The 21,018-nt window shown below is 34.6% G+C and overlaps 1 protein-coding gene and 1 long non-coding RNA gene across 3 annotated transcripts in view; both read right to left on the bottom strand.

Moving 5' to 3' along the window:
* The window catches only part of gpc1b (glypican 1b), a 172,770-nt gene that overhangs the window by 106,269 nt on the left and 45,483 nt on the right, over nucleotides 1-21,018 (bottom strand). The gene's annotated exons all lie outside the window — the stretch shown is intronic.
* On the bottom strand, nucleotides 7,353-10,296 carry LOC130247621 (uncharacterized). 2 transcript variants are annotated; one of them, XR_008839566.1, is made up of 6 exons: nucleotides 10,210-10,277; nucleotides 9,935-10,109; nucleotides 9,470-9,519; nucleotides 8,773-8,832; nucleotides 7,825-7,962; nucleotides 7,353-7,708 (listed from the first exon to the last, which is right to left on the bottom strand). It is a non-coding gene; the product is annotated as an uncharacterized LOC130247621 (long non-coding RNA). The 2 variants fall into 2 exon arrangements; XR_008839565.1 differs by having other exon boundaries at nucleotides 9,935-10,296.

Raw genomic sequence — 21,018 nt, 5'->3', positions numbered from 1 at the left:
TCAAACACACAGGAAATATGCCTTTCTTACTTGAACTTTTTGTCCTGATTCTACACTATAAAAAGTGCAGGGTTCCATACAGTCCGTTCATGTTGTCCCAAAACAAATTGATTAGGTTAGCTTAACACATTTAAGTGGGTTGAACACAAACCAATTAAGTTGTTCCAAATAAACCTCAAGAATTGAAATGTTGCAGCTCATTTTAAATAAGTAGTTTGAACAAGCAGCAAAATAATTTTTGGAGTTTAGTACAAATATCTAAATAAATATCTAAAAAAAGGTTTTCTGTAAAATTGTTGCAGACACATTTTGTGTTTAATTTAAACAAACAAATTATATTTAATAATGTTCAACTTAATTTGTTTGTTAAAATTCAGCCCAAATAAATTGTTTACAACTACTTAACTCATACCTGCCAACACTCCAGTTTTTCCCGGGAGTCTCCCGTATTTCAGACCCATCTCCCGTATTGTTCTGTTTTCCAGAAATCTCCCGGAATTCCAAACCCCCTCCCCCCAATTTAGTGGAATAAGAAGTCAAAATTAAGCGAGTTTTTTCCCCAAAACAAGCAACATAATCTTCCAGTGGCATAAGCGAAATAATCGTGTGTGAGATTACAATTTTACAACAGTTTTTGTATTGTAAGGTGGATACTGAGGGACACACCCCATCTTCAAATCCATATTACAGAGGCAACGGGAAGGTTTGGAATAAAACAAAATACAGCCACCACCCTGGCACAAGAGGACATCAGGCAGGACAATCGAAGAGGAGGAGGTGCAAGATCTGCCCAGCTGCCAAAGGCAGAAAAGTCAATAGCTGGTGTTCTATGTGGAAGAAGCCTGTGTGCAAGCATAAACGTGTAGTTGTCATTTGTGAGGCATGTAAGCACTGAGATGGCAATATGAGATGGCACTGTTCCAGTGTCATTTTATTTTGTCAGTGTTTTGTTGTTTTATTTAGGCACATGCACTACGGTTGCACTACAGTAATAACAATAAATGATAATAATTTCAGTTTGTTATCATTTATCAGTGATTGATTTGTGTGAAATTAAATAAACATATTCCAGATCTTAAATGTGTTTGTCTAAATAACTGCCAAAACATGTATTTTTAAAAACATTTTATTTATTTATTTATTTATTTATTTATTTATTTATTTTTATGTTTTCACAGATGGGTAATATTTGACCCATGTGTGTAAACTTGATGTATTAATATAAAACCTAAGAAAAAATACATCATTAATTTGTGGTGAATGGAAAATATATGTTGAATATTCATAAATAATGAAACTTATGGATCAGTGAATATAAAATGCTGAAATAAATTGCTTTCAAAAGATTAAAACCAAAAAAAATGTCCAAAGAAGAAGGAAATAACATAGGGAATGAATATGGGTCATTTCAGACTCATGTTGTGCATAAGGGGTTTTTATAGCTTGTGCATCAAAGGGTTAAAGATTCCCGAAAGTCTCCTGGTCTATCTCTTTTTCAATTCACAACACTTGTTTTCCCTTTGAATTATTATTTAGCTTACTCCATTGGCAGATTATTTAGCTTGTTTTAAGGAAAAACTTACTTAATTTGGACATATTTTTGATAACATGACAATGTTTAACTTGTTTAGAAAATGCTTCTTGATTTAATAATTTGTAGATATTTGGATTAGAAACAAGACAGAAACTCTAAGTAATAAAAAGCAAGTTTTGCAGTGCAGTAAGCTATTGCTTTGTGAATGTGTGTGGGATAAACTCCATCTCACCGATAGCCTAAGGTTGGCTCCTGTTAAGCATATATACAGTATGTGTGTGTGAAAATAACAAGCACAACCTCTTTGTCCTGAGGGTTACATGTGTGTTCATATGCAGGGAGTTGAAGAAACGCTAGCTCTAGTCTTTATTATCCCATTACAGACACATCTCCAGTCCAACGTTTAACACCCGGCGGGCGAGAGTCGTGCTCATCCAGGCAGAGTTAAACACTCTCTGGAAAACTGAAATATTCATTGTATCACCTCAGGAAATATGAATGAGAGGTGAAGGCAAATATAATTTAGCTGTCAGTATGGAGCTGCGCTGGAGGTCTAAGGGTCTGAAGAGGAATTACTGTGGTGTCTAACTGGACGTCCTGTTTCACCACGTCACAATGCACACCCTTAAGAGCTTTTCTCTCAACTCAAGTAGAAATTAGACCTGTACATGTTCTGAATAAAGTAAGAGGGGTATGGTATTACATAAAGTACATGTACTGATAAGCATTTCATCACACACATAACAGTGTTGGAGTTAGGAACATGTTGCTTTGTATGCAATCTGGCAGGTACAAAAAAAGAGAACATTTGAGACTTGCTGCAATGCACTAAAATTAAAAACTGTGCTATTTGTAGCATAATACTAGATGAAATGGTCTATTTCCAATTGTATTTAATTCATATGTATATTATTTTGGTTTTGTATTAAAAGTTTATGATTGATAATATATAATATTTATACATTTTTGTTTATGTTTTTGAAATAAATCTTTGCTTACCAAGGCTGCAATTTATTGCTAAAATACAATAAAATCAGTATCATTGTGAAATATTATGACAATTAAATATATTATTTTCTATTTAAAATATACGGCAATGTGTCATATCTGGCATTCTATAGAATGCAGATGAAATGAATGCCTAAAATTGAATGTCAAAGTATGAAATGATTGCTTCTTTATGCATGCCTAGTCATTCTATAGAAGGCTGAGTTTCTGTGCGGCCAGTGTTAATTTTGACAGCAAATTTTGATGCAGTTTTAGTCTTGGTCTTTTGACTAAAATTCTATTTTAGTTTTAGTCATATTTTAGTCTTCTGAATCACTTTAGTTTTAGTCGACTACATTTCATAAGATTTTAGTTGACTAAATCTACTCAATAGTTGGTTGAGTAAAATATTTAAGTGCAATTTAATGTAATTTTGTATACATTTATTTATACAAAACATTCTAACTTAAAATTAAATAAAACAGTCTAATTAAAATATGGAATTTTCCATTGAAGACCAAAAATGAGATATGCATTGTTCATTTATATTATAAGTAATATGTAAAATTATGTGTCGGCAAGAACAGTAGGCTACTGAAAGTTTGGGGCTTTGCATTTACTTAGCAAACCCCACCAAAGTCTGTTGAACAGTTTTATATAACTGTTTATATAAGTAAATTTTTTTTCTTGTTAATACAAATACTTACATATAATGTATAAGAAACATTGTTATTAGTGCTGTTTATTTCATTTTTTTTTTAAAGGCTGTTTAATATATTTTCTGTATTTCTTAATGATTCTCAACTTAAAATATACATTTTTGGCGAGATTATAATGTATTTAAGATTATAATGTGATTATAATGAGATTATAATGTATATGTATTTACTGTAACATTTCCATATTATAAATCCTTAATACTGACCCTAAACATTTGAACTTTAGTATCCAACAATATATACTATACATATAATACAACATCTAATATTTTTTCTCTTTTTTTTTTTTTGTTTATGTTTTGTTAAGGCAAGTCAACTGGAGTAAATAACGACACAAATAAACGTCAATTTAATCAGCTATAAACATATCTAAATCTAAAAAAAAAAAAGCTTCAAAGGATGAACTGCTGCTTTAAACTGTCTATAGAGTCTATACAAAATCACACAGGAAGTGATGTAATGCCTTTCCCAAGGCCATCCACTGTGGGCGATGCCCACACTGACCCTGAACAGTGTCTCGCCGTCACATGGCCATTTGACACAAAGCAGTCTGGATCGCGATCATTGCATTCATGCTGCTGACTCATGTGAGGCCATAATGCGATATTTCACCACAATGTGCGTCTTTGACAGATATCGTACAAGCGCTGGCATGAACGCTGGCACAGAGCAAACAGGAAGCATAAGGACGAGCTCAAAAAAAATCTGATGAACTCCTGCCAGAATCATCCGTGTGCGTCCAGGAATTCAGACATTCAGTTCTTTACATTCCAACTCGCCTGATGTGATTTGCGAGCAACAAATATTGATTTAAATAGAATTTTAGCCCAGACACTGCAGGTGAATTGAGTAAAAGCTAAATTAACTAAGAGTTATCACCATACTTCCCCAGTTGATTGATTACATCATGAATTCCAAACATTTTTTTTTGCATTACGTGTTTTAGAAAATAAATGTTGTTGAATTATGCAAATAAGAAGCTTTTTCCTTAAATATACACACATCTGTGGAATAAAAATCTGAACACTGATTGAAGATGATATTAAAAACTCTTGTTTTGTTTTACACTGAGCACGGCTGATACAAAACTGAGTCCACATTCAGAACGAAGACAGCGAGAATGAGTAGAAAGTCACCAGATCACAAACGTAATCTGGGAGCTAACCCCTGCTGCTTTGTACTTTAATCAATACATACTATGTTGTTATATTAATATTTGCACAGCATTAATATTTGCACAGCATTTTTTTTCCTATACAAGTAGATTTTGGTCTCTTCCTGAATTATGAAAAGATCCAAAATCTCCTCTGTAAACATCTGACTAAAAGATGCCAAAAACAAAACAAGAGATTTTAATATCATCTTCAATCAGTGTTCAGATTTTTATTCCACAGATGTGTGTATATTTAAGGAAAAAGCTTCTTATTTGCATAATTTAACAACATTTATTTTCTACAACACGTAATGCAAAAAAAAATCTTTGGAATTCATCATGTAATCAATCAACTGGGGAAGTATTGTGACTCTTACTCTTAGTTAATTTATATATATATATATATATATATATATATATATATATATATATATATATATATATATATATATATATATATATATATATATATATATGTATATATATATATATATGTATATATATATATATATATATATATATATATATATATACACACACATATACATACATACATACATACATACATACATACATACATACATACATACATACATACATACATACATATATATAAAAAGCATATCCTACCGAGTTATGCATTTCTGCACATTTTCAAAAAGTATGAGCATCATGGCGTTTCCATAAACTGTTTTTTATGTACATATTCAAAATTCGCATAAAACAATAGGTGGATGGAAATATAGCTAATCTCTCACCATTTACCTCTTAAAACCTTTAAGAGTTTCCTTCTCTTAAACTCAAGATATATATATTTTTTTAATAAATCTATAACCATAGTGTTTGTTTTCCTAAAGTCAATGGTTACACTTTTTTTAGGTGTTTGGAACCACTTGAAATTGAGTAAATTGTTATTATTGGGCAAGCTATCCCTTCAAAAGTACATTTTGGATGTTTAATATATGTCAGATTGAAAAAAGTCATATTTGCATCAAGTGCATGAAAATACATTGCTCTTGCCTGCCAGTGAATAAGTAACAGTGCCTTTTACACAGTGAGAATTCTAGTCTAATATTTAGATTAATTAGTCAACTGGCGCAACATCAGAAATTAAGATGTGAACGAGAGCAGAAGTCAAGTGTTGAGCTGGGCTGCATTCAGCCTGAAATGCTGCTGGACTGGGCAGCCCACAGCCGGGCATCATGCCAGCTTGTCCTATCAGACAGACACACGCGACAACACACACACACAGTAAGCAAGGGTCCACAAGAGTTCATCTGTCCCCAAGTACAATCCAATTTAAAGTTTTCAAATTCCTATAACACACATTATCATACTGACACCAGCCTGAGCTCTCTTCATCATGTCCTTATTGCTCAGGTCACAACCGAAGCCAGAATGACATTAAATTGAGGGAAAACAAAATAAATAATAACAATAATGCATTTATATCTACTCTATAAGCATTTAGGTAAGGAATTAAACTTTAAAATAAAAAAAAATAAATAAATAAATAAAAATAAATAAATAAAAAAAATCACTGAAAAAAATGTTATATTAATGGCAAATGAGTATATGTGTACATTTCTACACTGCAAAAAATGCTGAGTTTGATGCAATTTCCTCATGTTGTCTGAACCAAATTGATTAAGTTAACGTCGTCATTTTTAGAAATTTAAGTGGCTTGAACATAAAACAATTAAATTGTCCCAAAAAACACCTTAAGAATTGTGTTGTTTTAACTTGTTTTAAGTAGTTTGAAGAAGCAGCAAAAGTCATTTGAGTGCATGCAATGAAAAAAGCTTAGAATACTCATTTTGATAAGACAAACACATTTGAAAACTGTAAAGAGTCTATTTTTTGTATTTATATTCATAATTACAACAAAACATTGTTTTGTAAAATCTTTTACTGCTTTCTGTTCCTGTGTCTTCTGTCTACTTGCAAAAGCCTGAAATGACCATTTTTGAAAACAAATGTTCTCTGGTTTAGTAATCCATATGGAAAGAAAGCACCTGCTAATGAGATATCCAGGCCTCCAAAACCCCCTCAGACCGCACATTTAATAACATTTAAACAAATTATTGAACACCTTTAAAGTAATAATAATAATAATAATAATAATAATAATAATAATAATAATAATAATAATAATGATAGCAATAATAATAATAATAATAATTCCTTACATTTACATAGCACTTTTTTAGACACTCAAAGCGCTTTACCATCCACCTGGATGATGCGACGGCAGCCATATTGCGCCAGACCGCACACCACACAGGTTTTTGGCCTTACTAACACCACTTCCGGCAGCAACCTAGCTTTCCCATGTGGTCTACCCATCAAGGTAGTGACCGGGCGCAGCCCTGCTTACCTTCAGTGGTTGGCCATGTTATTGTTTCAAAGAGCTAGCTGCCGGCTAAAGTACCAATTTTTATTATTAACTAGTGGCTTATTACTAGGCCCACATGAAATCTGCGTGCGCAGAAATCCACAAATTTTTAGCCCATCATTGAGTCTATTTATAAACTTGTGTGAATGTGTGTACATTTAAATTTATTTAGATTTTAAATAACTTCAGTAATTTTATTGAGGCAGTTCATTCCGCTGTGGCGACCCCTGATTAATAAATATTATATTAATATTACTGACTAATATGAAAATGTTCATATGATTTATGTACTCACTTAAAACAGTTGGGTTAATAATAACCCAACAGGTAACCCATAGATGGGTCAATTTGGCACCGACCTTCTGTTGGGTTATTGTAACCCAATCCATTGGGTTAATAAGGTTAACCCAACAATTTGGGTTATAAAAATAACTAATTTGTTGGGTTATTTTGCCAAAAAGTGGCTTAACCCCTAAATAATAATAAATTATTATTATTATTATTATTATTATTATTATTATTATAGTAGTAGTCATCTTTATATGTAAATAAAAAATACACCGCTTTTATTACATTGGCAAAGCTTTATTTAAATCCATGAATTTAGTGCCACATCTTTCACAATAACAAACGCCTAAGAGCAGTCTAGTTCATCCCCAAGCAGCAGGACAAGAGGGTTCTGTCTCTGTTGCTCCTCCTCCTCTAAGTACTGAACGAAATACAAGTATACACACATGAATTAAATAATGTCCAACATTTATTGTCATAAATAATGCACCTAGAAGTCGCAAATCAACAAATTCTTGTTTTGCCTCCTGGTATGAGGGCCGAACCATCTTGCTGCACAATCTGTATGGCAGTGAAGAAATGATAGCTGGCTGAGTTGTTAAAGCACCATCTCCAAAGTGGGATCTCCAAGGCTGTTTTTATATCAAACAGAAAAAAACACAATTAAACTCAAAACAAGACCCTCATATCAAAGGTGAAATGCTATAAACTGGGATTAAAACAGAGCTGTTATGCAGGATTGTCTCACCAGATGAAATGTCTGCTTGAACTGGTTGATCCAAGGCTCTTCTTTTTTTGCAATACGAGAGGGTCCGCAGTGATGCATCTCCCCAAACTTCAAAAAGTTTCTTTGGTGTGTGGGTATAAAATACCTGTCCTGAGCAATCTAAAAATAAATAAACAAAAACAGCACTTAAATCCATGCCATGCAAACAGTACACTGGATTTATTAAAGGGATATTTTACACAAAAATGGAAATTCTGTCATCATTAATTCACCCTCCCCTTGTTCTAAATCTATCCTCAGATGAACACAAAACATGATATTTTGAACAATATAGGTAACTAAACCATTCTTGATCCACAGTGAAATTCCATAGCGTTTTTGTCTTCTATTGAAGTCAGTGGGGACTATTAAGTTTTTCATTTGCTTTGTCCTTTAAAGTTATCCTTTTTGGTCAGCAGAAATAAATAAAAAATAAATAAAAAAAAATAAATCAACAACTTGAGGGTGAGTAAATTATGAATACACCCAAAAATCAGGGAAACACCCATACACTACGGCCAATTTAGTTTATTAAATTTACCTATACTGCATGCGTTTGGACTGTGAGGGACATGCAAACTTCACACAGCAATGCCAACTGACCCAGCTCCAGGACATGATGGATTTGCCTCTGCTGCTGAATGAGGGTGTTTCAACGATTTTTGGGTGTATTTCTCATTTACTCACCCTCAAGTTGTTGATTTATTTATTTTATTTCTGCTGACCACAAATGATAACTTAAAAGACAAAGCACTGACTTCAACAGAGGAAAAAAATGCTGTGGAATTTCACACCAAGAATGGTTTAGTTACCTACTCCTCCATATACCAAATGATGTTCGCTCCAACCTTAAAACAGAAATTTAAATTTTTTAATTTTTAATTTGCAAATGTATGCCGGACCAAATAACAACAAAAATCATGTATTTACCCAGTTTAGCAATGGAGAAAAGATAACTGGAAGGCTGGAAGTGGTCATCTCCAGGGGTACCTTAAACAGATAAAGAGAAAAAAAAAAAAACTATAAAAATGTGCACTTTTAGCTGCAGAATTAGTCTTTTATGTGAGTTCTTAAGGTACATCACATTTGCAAATTTGGTGGGCAAATAAGGTCCATTTTACATGGTCAATTGTGCACTGATGTTCATCAGTGTGCTTAATTCTCATGCTCAGAAACTTGCAAAAGAGTCAAACTCTTGATCACAGATTTCTACTGAAATAACAGTCATAACGCATTAATTAATATAAATAGGTTAATGTCTGTAATATCTCAATTTGGTCAAATGTTCCAGGAGTGGAGTTCTGAAATTTCTGAACTGTGCTTAGACTCTAAATCAGTCATCTGTAATTACCTGTGGTTTCATGCCTGATACAGTCTAATACCAAATTCAAACTGAAATAAGGCACAGAAACGCTTTTGAAAGAGGCATTTGTGTCTGTACACACTACCAGTGCTGTTCAGAGAAGTATAAATGCATTTACAGAAGAATTACAAATGTATAATTTGATTTTAAGACATATGGTGATGTAAAGACACCTTTACAGTATATGATACTGCTTAAGTGTGTGTATTGGTGCATTTTTACATCATGTAAATATTACAAAATACAGAGCTGTTGTTTTCTCACCTTTCTCAACAAGATTATCGAGGATTAAAGCTCGCTCGGTCCAGAGCAACCTACAATGAACAAACAAACAAAAAATTAAATTAACCACAAATTAACATGAGCTGACAGACAACATTTATCAGTTGAGTGGTCACAGCATCACCTGAATTGAAAACTGGGCAAGGACAGTGTATGTTTAAGGGCTTTGTATTATTGTTTATTAGCATATATTACTACTATTATTATACAAAGCTAGCAGATGTTACAATTCTTATATGTATAATTTTTTAAGCTTATATTTAATTGCTGTATGACATATATAACCGATTAAACATTAATATTAGCATCTAACATTATCAGGGTTGTGGTTTCATCCCTGTAGGTTAGTATAAGATGAAGGGAAAATGTAATTTTTCAGGGCCTTCAATATAGTACACACAAACAGTAATAATAACATTTAACTTTCAATAGATAATAATCAAGTACCTTGAAATGGATCATGAATCCTCTTCTGATAAAAGACGATGTAGCAAGCTTCTGCTCTGCTCGTCCAGGATAACTTTCTCACGTTGCGATCCATTCAGCGCCCTCTAGCGGCGAATAATAACCAATAATAATATAATGCTCAGATTCCGTACTTCTTGGGAAAACTAGCAACTTCCTGAACAAAATGTAGCACATATATGTGTCTATATTAGTATTTAATTGTTACAATATAGTTTCCTAGCGAAAGGACAGTGTTTTTAGACAACATAACATACCTTCAACAAGACTGGACGCGACTCCGGTTAGATGTCTCTGCTGGGTCCTAAAGACGAGAAATACTGCGGAATATCTCAAATACGTGTATCATTTCCTTCAAAAGTAGTGTAGAGATGAACACGGAGGTAGAGAAAGCGTTTTATCCGCATATAGATCGGCTATGAAGCGCGCACGCTTGTATCATCAATAATTACGAGTCCAAGTGAAACAGATATAAAAAAAACACGACACGAGGAGGCAATTTGATTAAAAAAATAACAATATTACTGCATTAGAGCTTGCATAAACTTTATAACGCAAGAGCAACATCACGTACGCATATTAATACAGCGGTTCTGTGTCAGATCAATCAGTTGACTGTTGAAATTTCAAAATTGTAACCCAACTGGTTGAGTTATTAAATAAATAACCCAATAAAAGGTTTAAAATAACCCAACAAAGCACCAAATATTTTTAACTCAACCATTGGGTTAAATAAATAACCCAACGTTTTTTAGAGTGTACGATACAGTTTGTTAAGTAATTTATACTGTCTTTTAGTTGATATGTTATTTACCCTATTCTCCGCGTACGAGCGGGCGCAGCCATTAGAATCTTTTTGGCTCGAGACTTCCGGTCTTATTTACTTCCATTAATTTTTTGACGTTAAAAACAGCTCGTTTTGCTGCTTGATGTTGCAAACTGATGTTTTCTTATTATATTATTCTATTTTGTCTGTATAGTCATGAAAACACTTGCGTGTAGAGCAAGTAGTTTGACCATTTTCTGCCGTTTATTATTCCTAGTCATTTCTCCCATAGGCAGCTGAGTCAGAAGTTCTAAAACAAATCGCAAAAATGAGCACACTTCCGCATTGAAGAATAAGGTCATTATGGGAGACTTGCTTTGTTTACCAAATAAGTGAATCTAATGCGATTTTCATTGTAAAAATTAAATACAAGTTAAAAACGTATTATTTTTTTTAAACAAGAATGTTTAACAAAATTCTGCAAAGAAATAGCAAAAAATGTCAGCAAATTCTGTTTGGCCCTATATATTACCTGGTTATTATATCGGTTGTTTACTTGTACTTAAAGTACATATTCTGCATAATATTTTCTACATGCATTATACCTTAACCTAACCATCTTAATTATTTAAATTAGTAGTTTGTGCTAAAAGTCAAAATTAATAATCTGTACCTTATGTACCTTAAAATAAAGCCACTTGGTTTTCCTTGATTTTACATCGCTTTCATCTCTTTTATGGATCCGTGCTTCACAAGAGTCAAACCCGCTTTACAAAGAGTCAAACCTCTGCTTCACAATTACAACACTGTACAAAGTGACCTACCTAGCTAACTGACAATGACAGAAAAGTTGTCCATATGGCGATAGATATTTGAGGCAAACGTATTTGATAATAAATCATAGACACTATTAATTTGTGGTATTCATTTGGCACTGTGCAAAAAGCTGCATGGAAATATTCATTGCTGTAAATGGAATTAAACCCATTATACTGCCTTGTAGCCTACATTTTACCTAGAAACTGTAGTCAAATGTATGTTTAAATCTTTTAACCACTAAATGTAGACTAAAATTTCACAAAAATGCAGACTGACGTATATATTTCCAATGGGCCTGGGTTGAATTTATGTGAAATGTCATCATGCCCAGTTCTGATTATTGTGACTGCAAGCACTGAACTGAACTTTTGTTTCAGACACAACAGATTAAGCCAAATTACCAATCAGAGAAGAGCAAACTCTCAGGAAGGCGGGGTTATTGAAGAAATTAATCCTTGAACAAACTGTTTCAGATACTTTAAGAATAGAGCTGATGCTACAACATATTTTATGAGAAAATGACTTCTTGTTGATCTTGAAGCAATGTAAATCTACTGAAGAAGGCAATTTTTTAAAGTTATATTAATGTTTGTTTTTTTATTATTTTTATAATTATAAACCATTAAAATACCATATTGGCTTTAAATCCCAAATGCTAAATAAATAAATTGCGAGTGTCAAATTAAAGCTTGTGCAGACTGCTAGCACTTTTCCAAGAATTCTAAACCGCACATTTTTGACATACACTGGAGCATCAGGAGGTCAGTAAGGTGATGGTGATGTTAGGGTTCATCTATGATTCACGCTTTCAGACTGCTGTAGGCTCACATTTGTTTATTTGCCTAAAACAATTAAAGAGGAGCCACCACTCTGAGATTATCTAGAAGGTAAGATGAGTTCATTAAAAGGAAATGAGGCTGATATTGATTAACATAGCCTTTCTAAAAATTCTCAGGAGAGTGATATTAGATGGCTGGAGCATTAGCAGCCTCAGATCTGCAATTGTTATCTAAGGCAATCATTACTATTACTTCTGCAATCTACTGTTGTACACTAACTGACAAAAGTCTTGTTGTCGATCCCAGTTGTAAGAGCAACATGTAATAACTTGACTTCTAGTTGTTCATTTGGAAATGTGGCAGAAGGTCGATTTTTCTGATGAATCATCTGAACTGCATCCCAATCATCCCAAATATTGCAGAAGACCTATTGGAATCCGCATGGACTCAAGACTCTCATGGAAATCGGTCAAGTTTGCTGAAGGAAAAATCATGGTTTGGGGTTACATTCAGTATGTGGGTGTGCGAGACATCTGCAGAGTGGATGGCAACATCAAGAGCCTGAGGTATCAAGACATTTGTGCTGCCCATTACATTACAAACCACAAACAAAGAAGGTCAAGGTGCTTCAGGATTGGCCAGCCCATTCACCCGATATGAACATTATTGAGCATGTCTAGGGTAAGATGAGGGATAAATAATTAAAATTCAAGGTATAATCATATTGTATTTTGATAAAATAAGATTAATCTAGAGGCCTTTGATTTCATATAAGCCACCTCTGATACTAAATGATCAACTACAAGTCAAGCTATTATTTGTTGTTCCTAAAACTTGGATAGTAGACAATTCTTTAGTCAGGTAGTGTATATGTGTAATGTCTTGGCATTTATGAGGGATTTACAAAGCATTAATAGTCCTCAATTTAGATTAAGTCACAAAACTGAATGAAGTTGAGTTAATAAAGCATTAATTAACATACTAAGTAACTATTATTATATGCCTGAATAATAAGAATTATAAATGTTAATTTGAATAGTTTATTAATAATTTACTTGCGCATTCTGAATGATCTTAAAAAAAACACTGACTATTCTTAAATAACTGGTTTGTAAATAATACAATACTTCATTAACAAAGTTTAAAAACACAATCATTAAGCACATCATACATGTGCTTATAAGTCAAGAATACAGCATTTTGTAGATGTATTTATAAACTGCTTACTAACATCTATAAATGTACAGTTAATGCTTAACAAATAATGATTTAACTATTTGCTAATGATTAATAAATAATTCATAGTGTGTACAGTTATTATAAATGAAGTCATTCATTTCTTCATAAACGTTTTTATTGACCTCAAGTGTATTTATGGTGGATTCCATTACTTTACCTCCAGAGCTAATCCTCCATTTACTGTGGATTTAACACATAGCACCATTGATGTAAACAGAGCTACACAGAGCCTGAAGCTATCTGAAAGAGGTAAGGAGGGCAAGGACTGGCGACATGTTCAATATCAGCTTTCGTAATTTTTTTTTTTTTACACGTAGTGTAAAGACGAAGTAGTGAGAGACGAAAAAGAGTGAATTAAGGCGTTTTGACGGATGAATGGGAGCGGCGTTTAGTGGAATGCACTGTTCTTTCTCACCATCCACTTCTCCCTAATCCCTCTTTCACAGTCACGCTGAAAGGAAGCTTTTCATCAACAGAAGGTTGAAAGGCATGAATGCCCATCTCTCTCGCCGTCTCTCCCTGTGTATCTCTTTTTATCCCACTTTCGCTTTATAAGCCACATTCCTACTTCAGTGTTCAGGTACTGATCTTTTGTTCCGGCTCCCATTTTTAGCTTTCTATCTCTGTCTTTCTCTCCTTCCCTATGGCCACAAATTTTCTAGGGATTGCATCTTGTTGGAAACAGAAATTCCTGCTCTTAACCAATTCCAGCAACATTTCTGAAATGCCAGGCCTCTAATTTCACGATGGTGAAACATTTGTTAAATCACAAGTCTGCAAATCCTTTTTTCAACAGAATACAGGTTCTCTCAAAGTAATATTTTATGGTTGCCTGATTCTTTCACATCAAGTACGTGTATTTTGCCACTCTGCGATATTTTTATGACCTTTTTCCAGTTTAAAATATTCACCAACAATTGCTTGTAAATAATTCAGGCTGTAATCTTATCTATTCTGCTCTTCTGGTGCCTCCACACTCAACTTTCTCTCTGCCAGCTACTGAAGAGAAACTTTGTCTGCTCCAGAAATCCAAATATACCACTTTTCCGCTCGATCCTCTACTCCTCCTCAGGCAAGGTGATTTTTTTTCTTCAACAACACTTAGTTTAAGCTTATTCATCATCATGGATAACTTTACTCTCAACCCAGGCTCATTCTGATTACGTACCCCTATATACATTTCTGGAGAGCGCCAAATACGTCCCAGGAGGTACGTTTTTTTTGCGGTTTTTGTTTTAGCAAATCCACCAGAGGCCACTGTGTATGCTTTTTCAGATCTCAAATTCTTCTCACAAGTTCCATTCGTGCCTGCTGTTCTCATGTAAATCCACCAGAGGCTCCTGTCAACTGACTTACTGACCAATCGACCGACCCACCCTCCTCCTTCCCTAAACCCAACCAATAACGTTTTCAAAAGCCTTGATTGACCCGCCCACCCACTTTCCTAAACCCAACCGTCAGTGTCTTAAAAAGCAATCCAGAAAAAGATAAGCACTCGGCTGATTTTTACCATGTTTTCAGATTTTACCACGTTCTAACCCTGTTATTTACAATTTAGTTGCCTTTTGTTTTTGTTTTACCTGCTCTAGAATTGTTCTTTACTGGACTCAAACCCATATCTTCTCGCGTAAATCCACCAGAGACCGCTGTCAACTGACTGATTGACTGACCAACTAATTCCACAACTCAGCCCCTTCCCTAAACCCAACCAACAGTGCTTTCAAAGGCAATCCAGAAAAAGAAAAGCCCATGCTGCCGCCTGATTTTTACCATCTTTTTAGATCTTACCACATTTTCACCATGTTATTTACTCGTTTATTTAATTTTTTGCCTTTGGTTTTTGTTTTACCTGCTTTTTGGAACCGTTCTTTGTCGGACTTGAACCCTGTTGTCGCGGTCATCTCCTCTCTGCATCTTAAATCTGCCAAAGTACATGGTGAGCTACTGAGCAAACTGGTAAGCAGTCTACACGGAGATAAGCAGTCAGCTGGTAGCGCAAAAAGGAACAGAAGCCGGCGGTGGTGTCATACAGCCCCAAGGGGCATTCATTTTGTTTTGCCTGTGTGTTTTTCCTTTTTCTTTTTCCTCTTAAAGAGCTGATAGCCACTTGTACTTATGGTATACACACACACACACACACACACACACACACACACACACACACACACACACACACACATTGATGTTCTAGAAGCAAAATTAAAAAAATAAATAAATCACATAATTGGATTTAGATTTTGAATGAACTGCCCCTTTAAATGAAGCTGCACTAAAGAGACAAAATGGCAAAATAACTTCTGATATCCAACAGCCTTCATTGTTAATTGAAATTAGAATTGATTTTTACTACTATAAAGCTTCAGTCACTACTGAAAGACTTGAGTAGGTAGAAAAGTAGCCACAGCTTTCTATACAAAATAGGCTGGACTGGTGTGTCAATCTAACTACCCACAACTCAATATAAAGGTTCTTCTGTGAACATAAGATGAAAATCTGACATGTGGGCTTTTAGTTCTTGAAAGCTTTTCCTGATTGGCTGAGGATTTGAAAACCAGTCTCAGTTTTGGACAGTTGTCAAATATTAGCTAAAAAGCATTAGTATGACTGCACATGTGTGTTTGCATAAAGTTTGCTGGTTGGAATATTTCAGAAGTGACCACACTTACATCATTTTACCCTTTACCCTCCGCCGCAGAGGCGTACAAAGCATGCATTGTCCAACTTTTTTCTCTTTATCCTTCCCTCTTTCTCTCATCATAAAGAGCTGGCTGAGTGAATGGATGAAAGGTTCATTTTTAATTCAAATCTTTCGGCCTGCTTTGTGTTGTGCCAAAAACACAAAGTGCATGTCAGATCATGTGCCATGGGATCTTTGAGAAGATCTCTTCCTCCCTTTTCCATATAACATTTCCAAAGCAGCCAATCAATACAGGAACATGGATGGAAAAATAACGCACACAAGCACTGGCGAACACCGAAAGAGTTTATGCCCATACCACTAAATTATACAAAACATACAAAACGATGATGCAAATAGAAATTAAAGCGCAGGTGTTCATTATCAAGAGCTGATGGGAAGGTCAGGATTGTTCCAAATAGACATTTTGCTGTAATTTGGAAAGTTTCACAAAGTCTGTGATTGCCAGTTCACCTTCTGACTTCAGCTTAAAAGTACAGTGTGTCATTTTCTATGTCACAGAATTGCATAATAATTACTGTTTTCGAACAGGTTTCAATGACTGCCTCATCTAGTGAATTACAGCCTCATATGAGTCAAAGTTGCTACTGTAAGTCAGGCTACTTACTGTAAACAAACATACAGTGTTTGGAGCAACTAGTGGCTAACTAAACCTTCAGCGTCTGTGGGATTTAAAGTCAGATATCAAAGAAAAGCTATTTCATTCTGTCACACTTCAGCAAATCCTTAATGTACTAGTGGATTAAATAACAAACAGACTTCAGGAATCAATATTAAATATCCAAAACACAAAATCAGCAACTCAAAATCCCTAAAGTGTAAACTTAATGTCTGTAAACAAACATTAAGTATGAAAAGTTTCAAGACGTTAATGTTCAAATAACTTATCATGAGTAGCATCATTAAAAGTTCCAGACTGTTGAATATTGACTCATGTTCATAACCGAACCACCCAAAACATAAAGCTAAAGTTCAGAGTGTGCAGAAGACACATCAATATTTTAACCTCCTTGCAGAAGCCGAACAGCTCATTAAAACCAAATGACCTCACACACGTGAGTCAGGCTCTTTAAGTCATCTGTCAGAGAAAAGGCAAAGGTTGCATAAAGAACACGTCCTGGAGGCGCAACTGTTCAAAATGAGCTGGGAATTTCTGGAGGGCGCTTCAACAGCGAGAGCAATCACTCAAACAAGGTCAAACACATAAGCAATGCTTAAAATATCTTTTAAAATGAACTGCTCTTTTTCCTTTTCTGACATTGGAAGGGATGTTTACCTACTTGCAAAATACCAGAATGCTTTTACTGAGGTGTTCTGAGATGTTTTCAGCATGTTGCTACTGTATGTGGCGTGAGGTGGTTAGTAGGAGTGGGGGAAAGTAATCAATACTCCATACTGTAGCACTAAAATATTTGATCAATACATGGACGCCCATATTAACATATTGCTGAAGATTTTTTATTATACTAATTAAGGGAATGCTATCAAATGAATTTACATGCAATATAAGAATTAACATTTTATCCATAACTAACAAAAAATAGCAAAAAATAACAGTTAATACTTAAAAAAAAAATTATATATATATCAACATCAATTTTGCAGCACCAGGTTAAACTTTGACTCCTTTTAGGCAGCTTTCACATCTGTGGTTTGGTTCATTTGGTCCTGACCAAGGGCAACAAATGATACATTGTAGCATTTTTCTGCCATTTTTGGGTCCTTCTCCCACCACACTAATTGTTTTGGTCCAAACCAGGTGAAAAGAACCAAAATGCAGTCATGTGATCCACATCACTCATTGGCCAGAAGTTATTGAACGTATTTCCTAAACTGCTTTTCGATTGGTCAGAATTAATGTACGGGAAAATGTCAATGGAACTCCCTCAAGTAAACAAACCGCCAGACACAAAATGTCGCTTTTTACTATGGAGGGACGACTGCGCTGGCTGATAGTATCCCTAGTAATAGTATACTATACAGTTTGTATACGTCCCATTAGACAAACTATACATTTTGAGAATGAAGTGTGGCTGCGGCTGGAAAACAATTCGAATCACAAGGCACACCGCAAGTCACTTCAGGAGGAGGCGTGAATTTATTTAGCTAAACTGCGACATGGTCATCTTCCGGAAATATTAACAATGACCCATCAGCTAATGTTTTCCCTCCCCCTCTCTCTGTGTTTATAATTGTTGGTAAAGTGCTGTCAACAAATATTTTCCTCTACACCCCATAAGATAGGACAGCGCATCAGACTACGGCAGCTGGATCAGTCCAAAAAGGTGCAGTACTTTTTGCGGATGGTTCTTTTTTACTTCGGATCATGTTCTCACCACAAATGAACTGTTCCAGGGTTCGTTTATAACCTCTTCAAGGAGGTCTCGGTATGCTTTTTTGGTCCACTTTTGGTGCGCACTTGAGTGAGATTGCTACATTCACACCTGCCCAAACTAACTGCACCAAAAGGGAAAACGAACTCTAGTGCGATTCAACCGAACTAAATACAGCAGGAGTGAAAACACCCTTAGGCACCAACGTACATTCAACATAAATACAGGTCAGGATGATTTGGATAAACCTTCAAGCAGTGATCTCCAAAATTAAACCAAGAATGGACTTGGAACAAAATTATTTTTACATTTCTTATGGCTCACATACTCAAAAAATGATGTTTGCTGTTGTTTTAAGTTCAATCCACTTAAATTTGCAAAAACTAATAAGGTTTTTTTTTGTTTGTTTTTAATAATATCAGAATTGATATCAATTAATAATCCTTTAAGCAGAGAAATGTTTATTATTATTAGACTGTCATAAATGGCTTTACTAAGCTCAACAGCTCTGGACAAACTGTAAAATGAATATTGCTGTTTACTTGCCTTCCTGTTTTAATTTAATTTCATCAACAGGTTAAATAATGCAGCATTTTCCAAGCCACTTCACTGGGCCTTCAAGTGAGAGTAATAACAGCTCATACTTAGCCTTGGAGAGTGAAACACTTGCTTTTATTTCAGAACAAAAGTCAGGGCTGCACAATATATATCGAAAAAGAATTGTTATCAAGATAAAACGTATATGCAATGTCCATATCACGGCAAAGTGCAATCAGTTAAATTAGTTTTATTGTATGTGCCAAGCATTTGTGTGCTACAGTACATGCATAGGTTGTTTTTCCAAATCTGACCAATCAGATGGAGCCTTTACTGTCTTTATCCCTACTTCTCCATTATGTGCCATCAGGTGAACCTAGATGTTACAGTCATCAGCGATCTAGCTACTGCGGGGTCGCTGGAGAACTACAAATCTGCCACCAAATTGACTGCAAATCCTGTCATTCACCTCACACACACCTGTTCCGGTGTTCCCTGATGACTCAGACACACAGCTGAAGCTCATCACTGATTAATTACTTGGACTATCAAGACACCTCTAATTTTTACACACATTGAGTCTTGTTAACCTTTCAATTTTCCAAAGCGTGTATCTTGTCTTGTTTTTTCCCATGCCATGTTTCTTGATCCTCACTTTTTTATTGTTTATGCTGTTAGCCGCCCGGACTGATCTATTTGGCTTTGCCCTGACTACTCTTTTGGACTTCTTTGTATGATACAGTTTGCTCCTGTGTTTGACCATTGTCTGCCAGCCAATAAGAATCAGAATTTCTGCTGAGGATTCAGGCATTTGTGGTTCTTTAGAGTATTAATGTTTAGATTTCAATAGCTCAGATACATATCATGTATATTAAATAATTACCTGTTAATTTTAGTATGATTAACACACAAATTATTTTTATTAATTGCTGATAAAATAGTTTTATTAAGTTAGTTAAGTCGTAAGTAATATCACTCAACAACAATATATATCCCATATTTTCCCAGTATCGTGCAGCCCTAACAAAATTCCACAAACTCACACACACAGGCTTGTCTGGACAGGCTCAGTTCAGAATTACAGGCTGTCAGAGATGGAGCTGATGTTTCTCTGGCAGCTTAATCTGAACGTACATGACACACAAACACACTTTACCGGCTGCCAGACTGAATCTGCTCCTGCTAAATGACAAGGTGTCTGTTTCTGTGTGCACGTCTGGGTTTGTGTGGACAAAATGTCATAACAAAACGGGAATTTTTGCATTGTGATTTTGCATGGACAAATGGCCATTACACCTTTAAAGATATGAGACTCTGGTTTAGTTTGTATTATCAGTTGTCTTGTCTGCTCAGGTTATGCGTCAATGGGAAAATACATATTTTTTTTTGTTAAACAATCTTTTAGTGCACCAAACAGAAAAGATATGTAAATGAGCGAATGCATTGCAAAACACACACAGAAACACAAATTATTTTATTTCCTCAGAATTGAGCGATGTTTGATAAACACGTCATGAATTCTGTATTTGCTTAAAAGGAGGACATAATATACATATAAAACACAAATATACAACCACACACACACACACACACATACTGTACTGTAGCTGCAGTGCATTTTACAGGGTAAGAAGGTCATTTGCATGAACATTTTATCTAAATTACTGTACACGGATCATTTTAAGCTGCTAAATGAGATGTGAAGGAGACAGAGACGATGATGAGAGAGAGATTTAATCTTACTTTCTAAATTTAATACAGTTTTTTTTAAATCATTTTTGTCATTTTTTTTATTCAATGTAATATAATGACAAGTGATTGAAATTATATTTATTACATTTAAATATTATTTAATACATTTAATGTTGTTACCAATGAATTGACCACTTCAGTTT

Source organism: Danio aesculapii, chromosome 2 (genome assembly GCF_903798145.1).
Source record: "Danio aesculapii chromosome 2, fDanAes4.1, whole genome shotgun sequence".
Classification (NCBI taxonomy): domain Eukaryota; kingdom Metazoa; phylum Chordata; class Actinopteri; order Cypriniformes; family Danionidae; genus Danio; species Danio aesculapii.
Note: the sequence above shows the minus strand (reverse complement) of the source record. Positions and strands in the feature narration are given on the sequence as shown.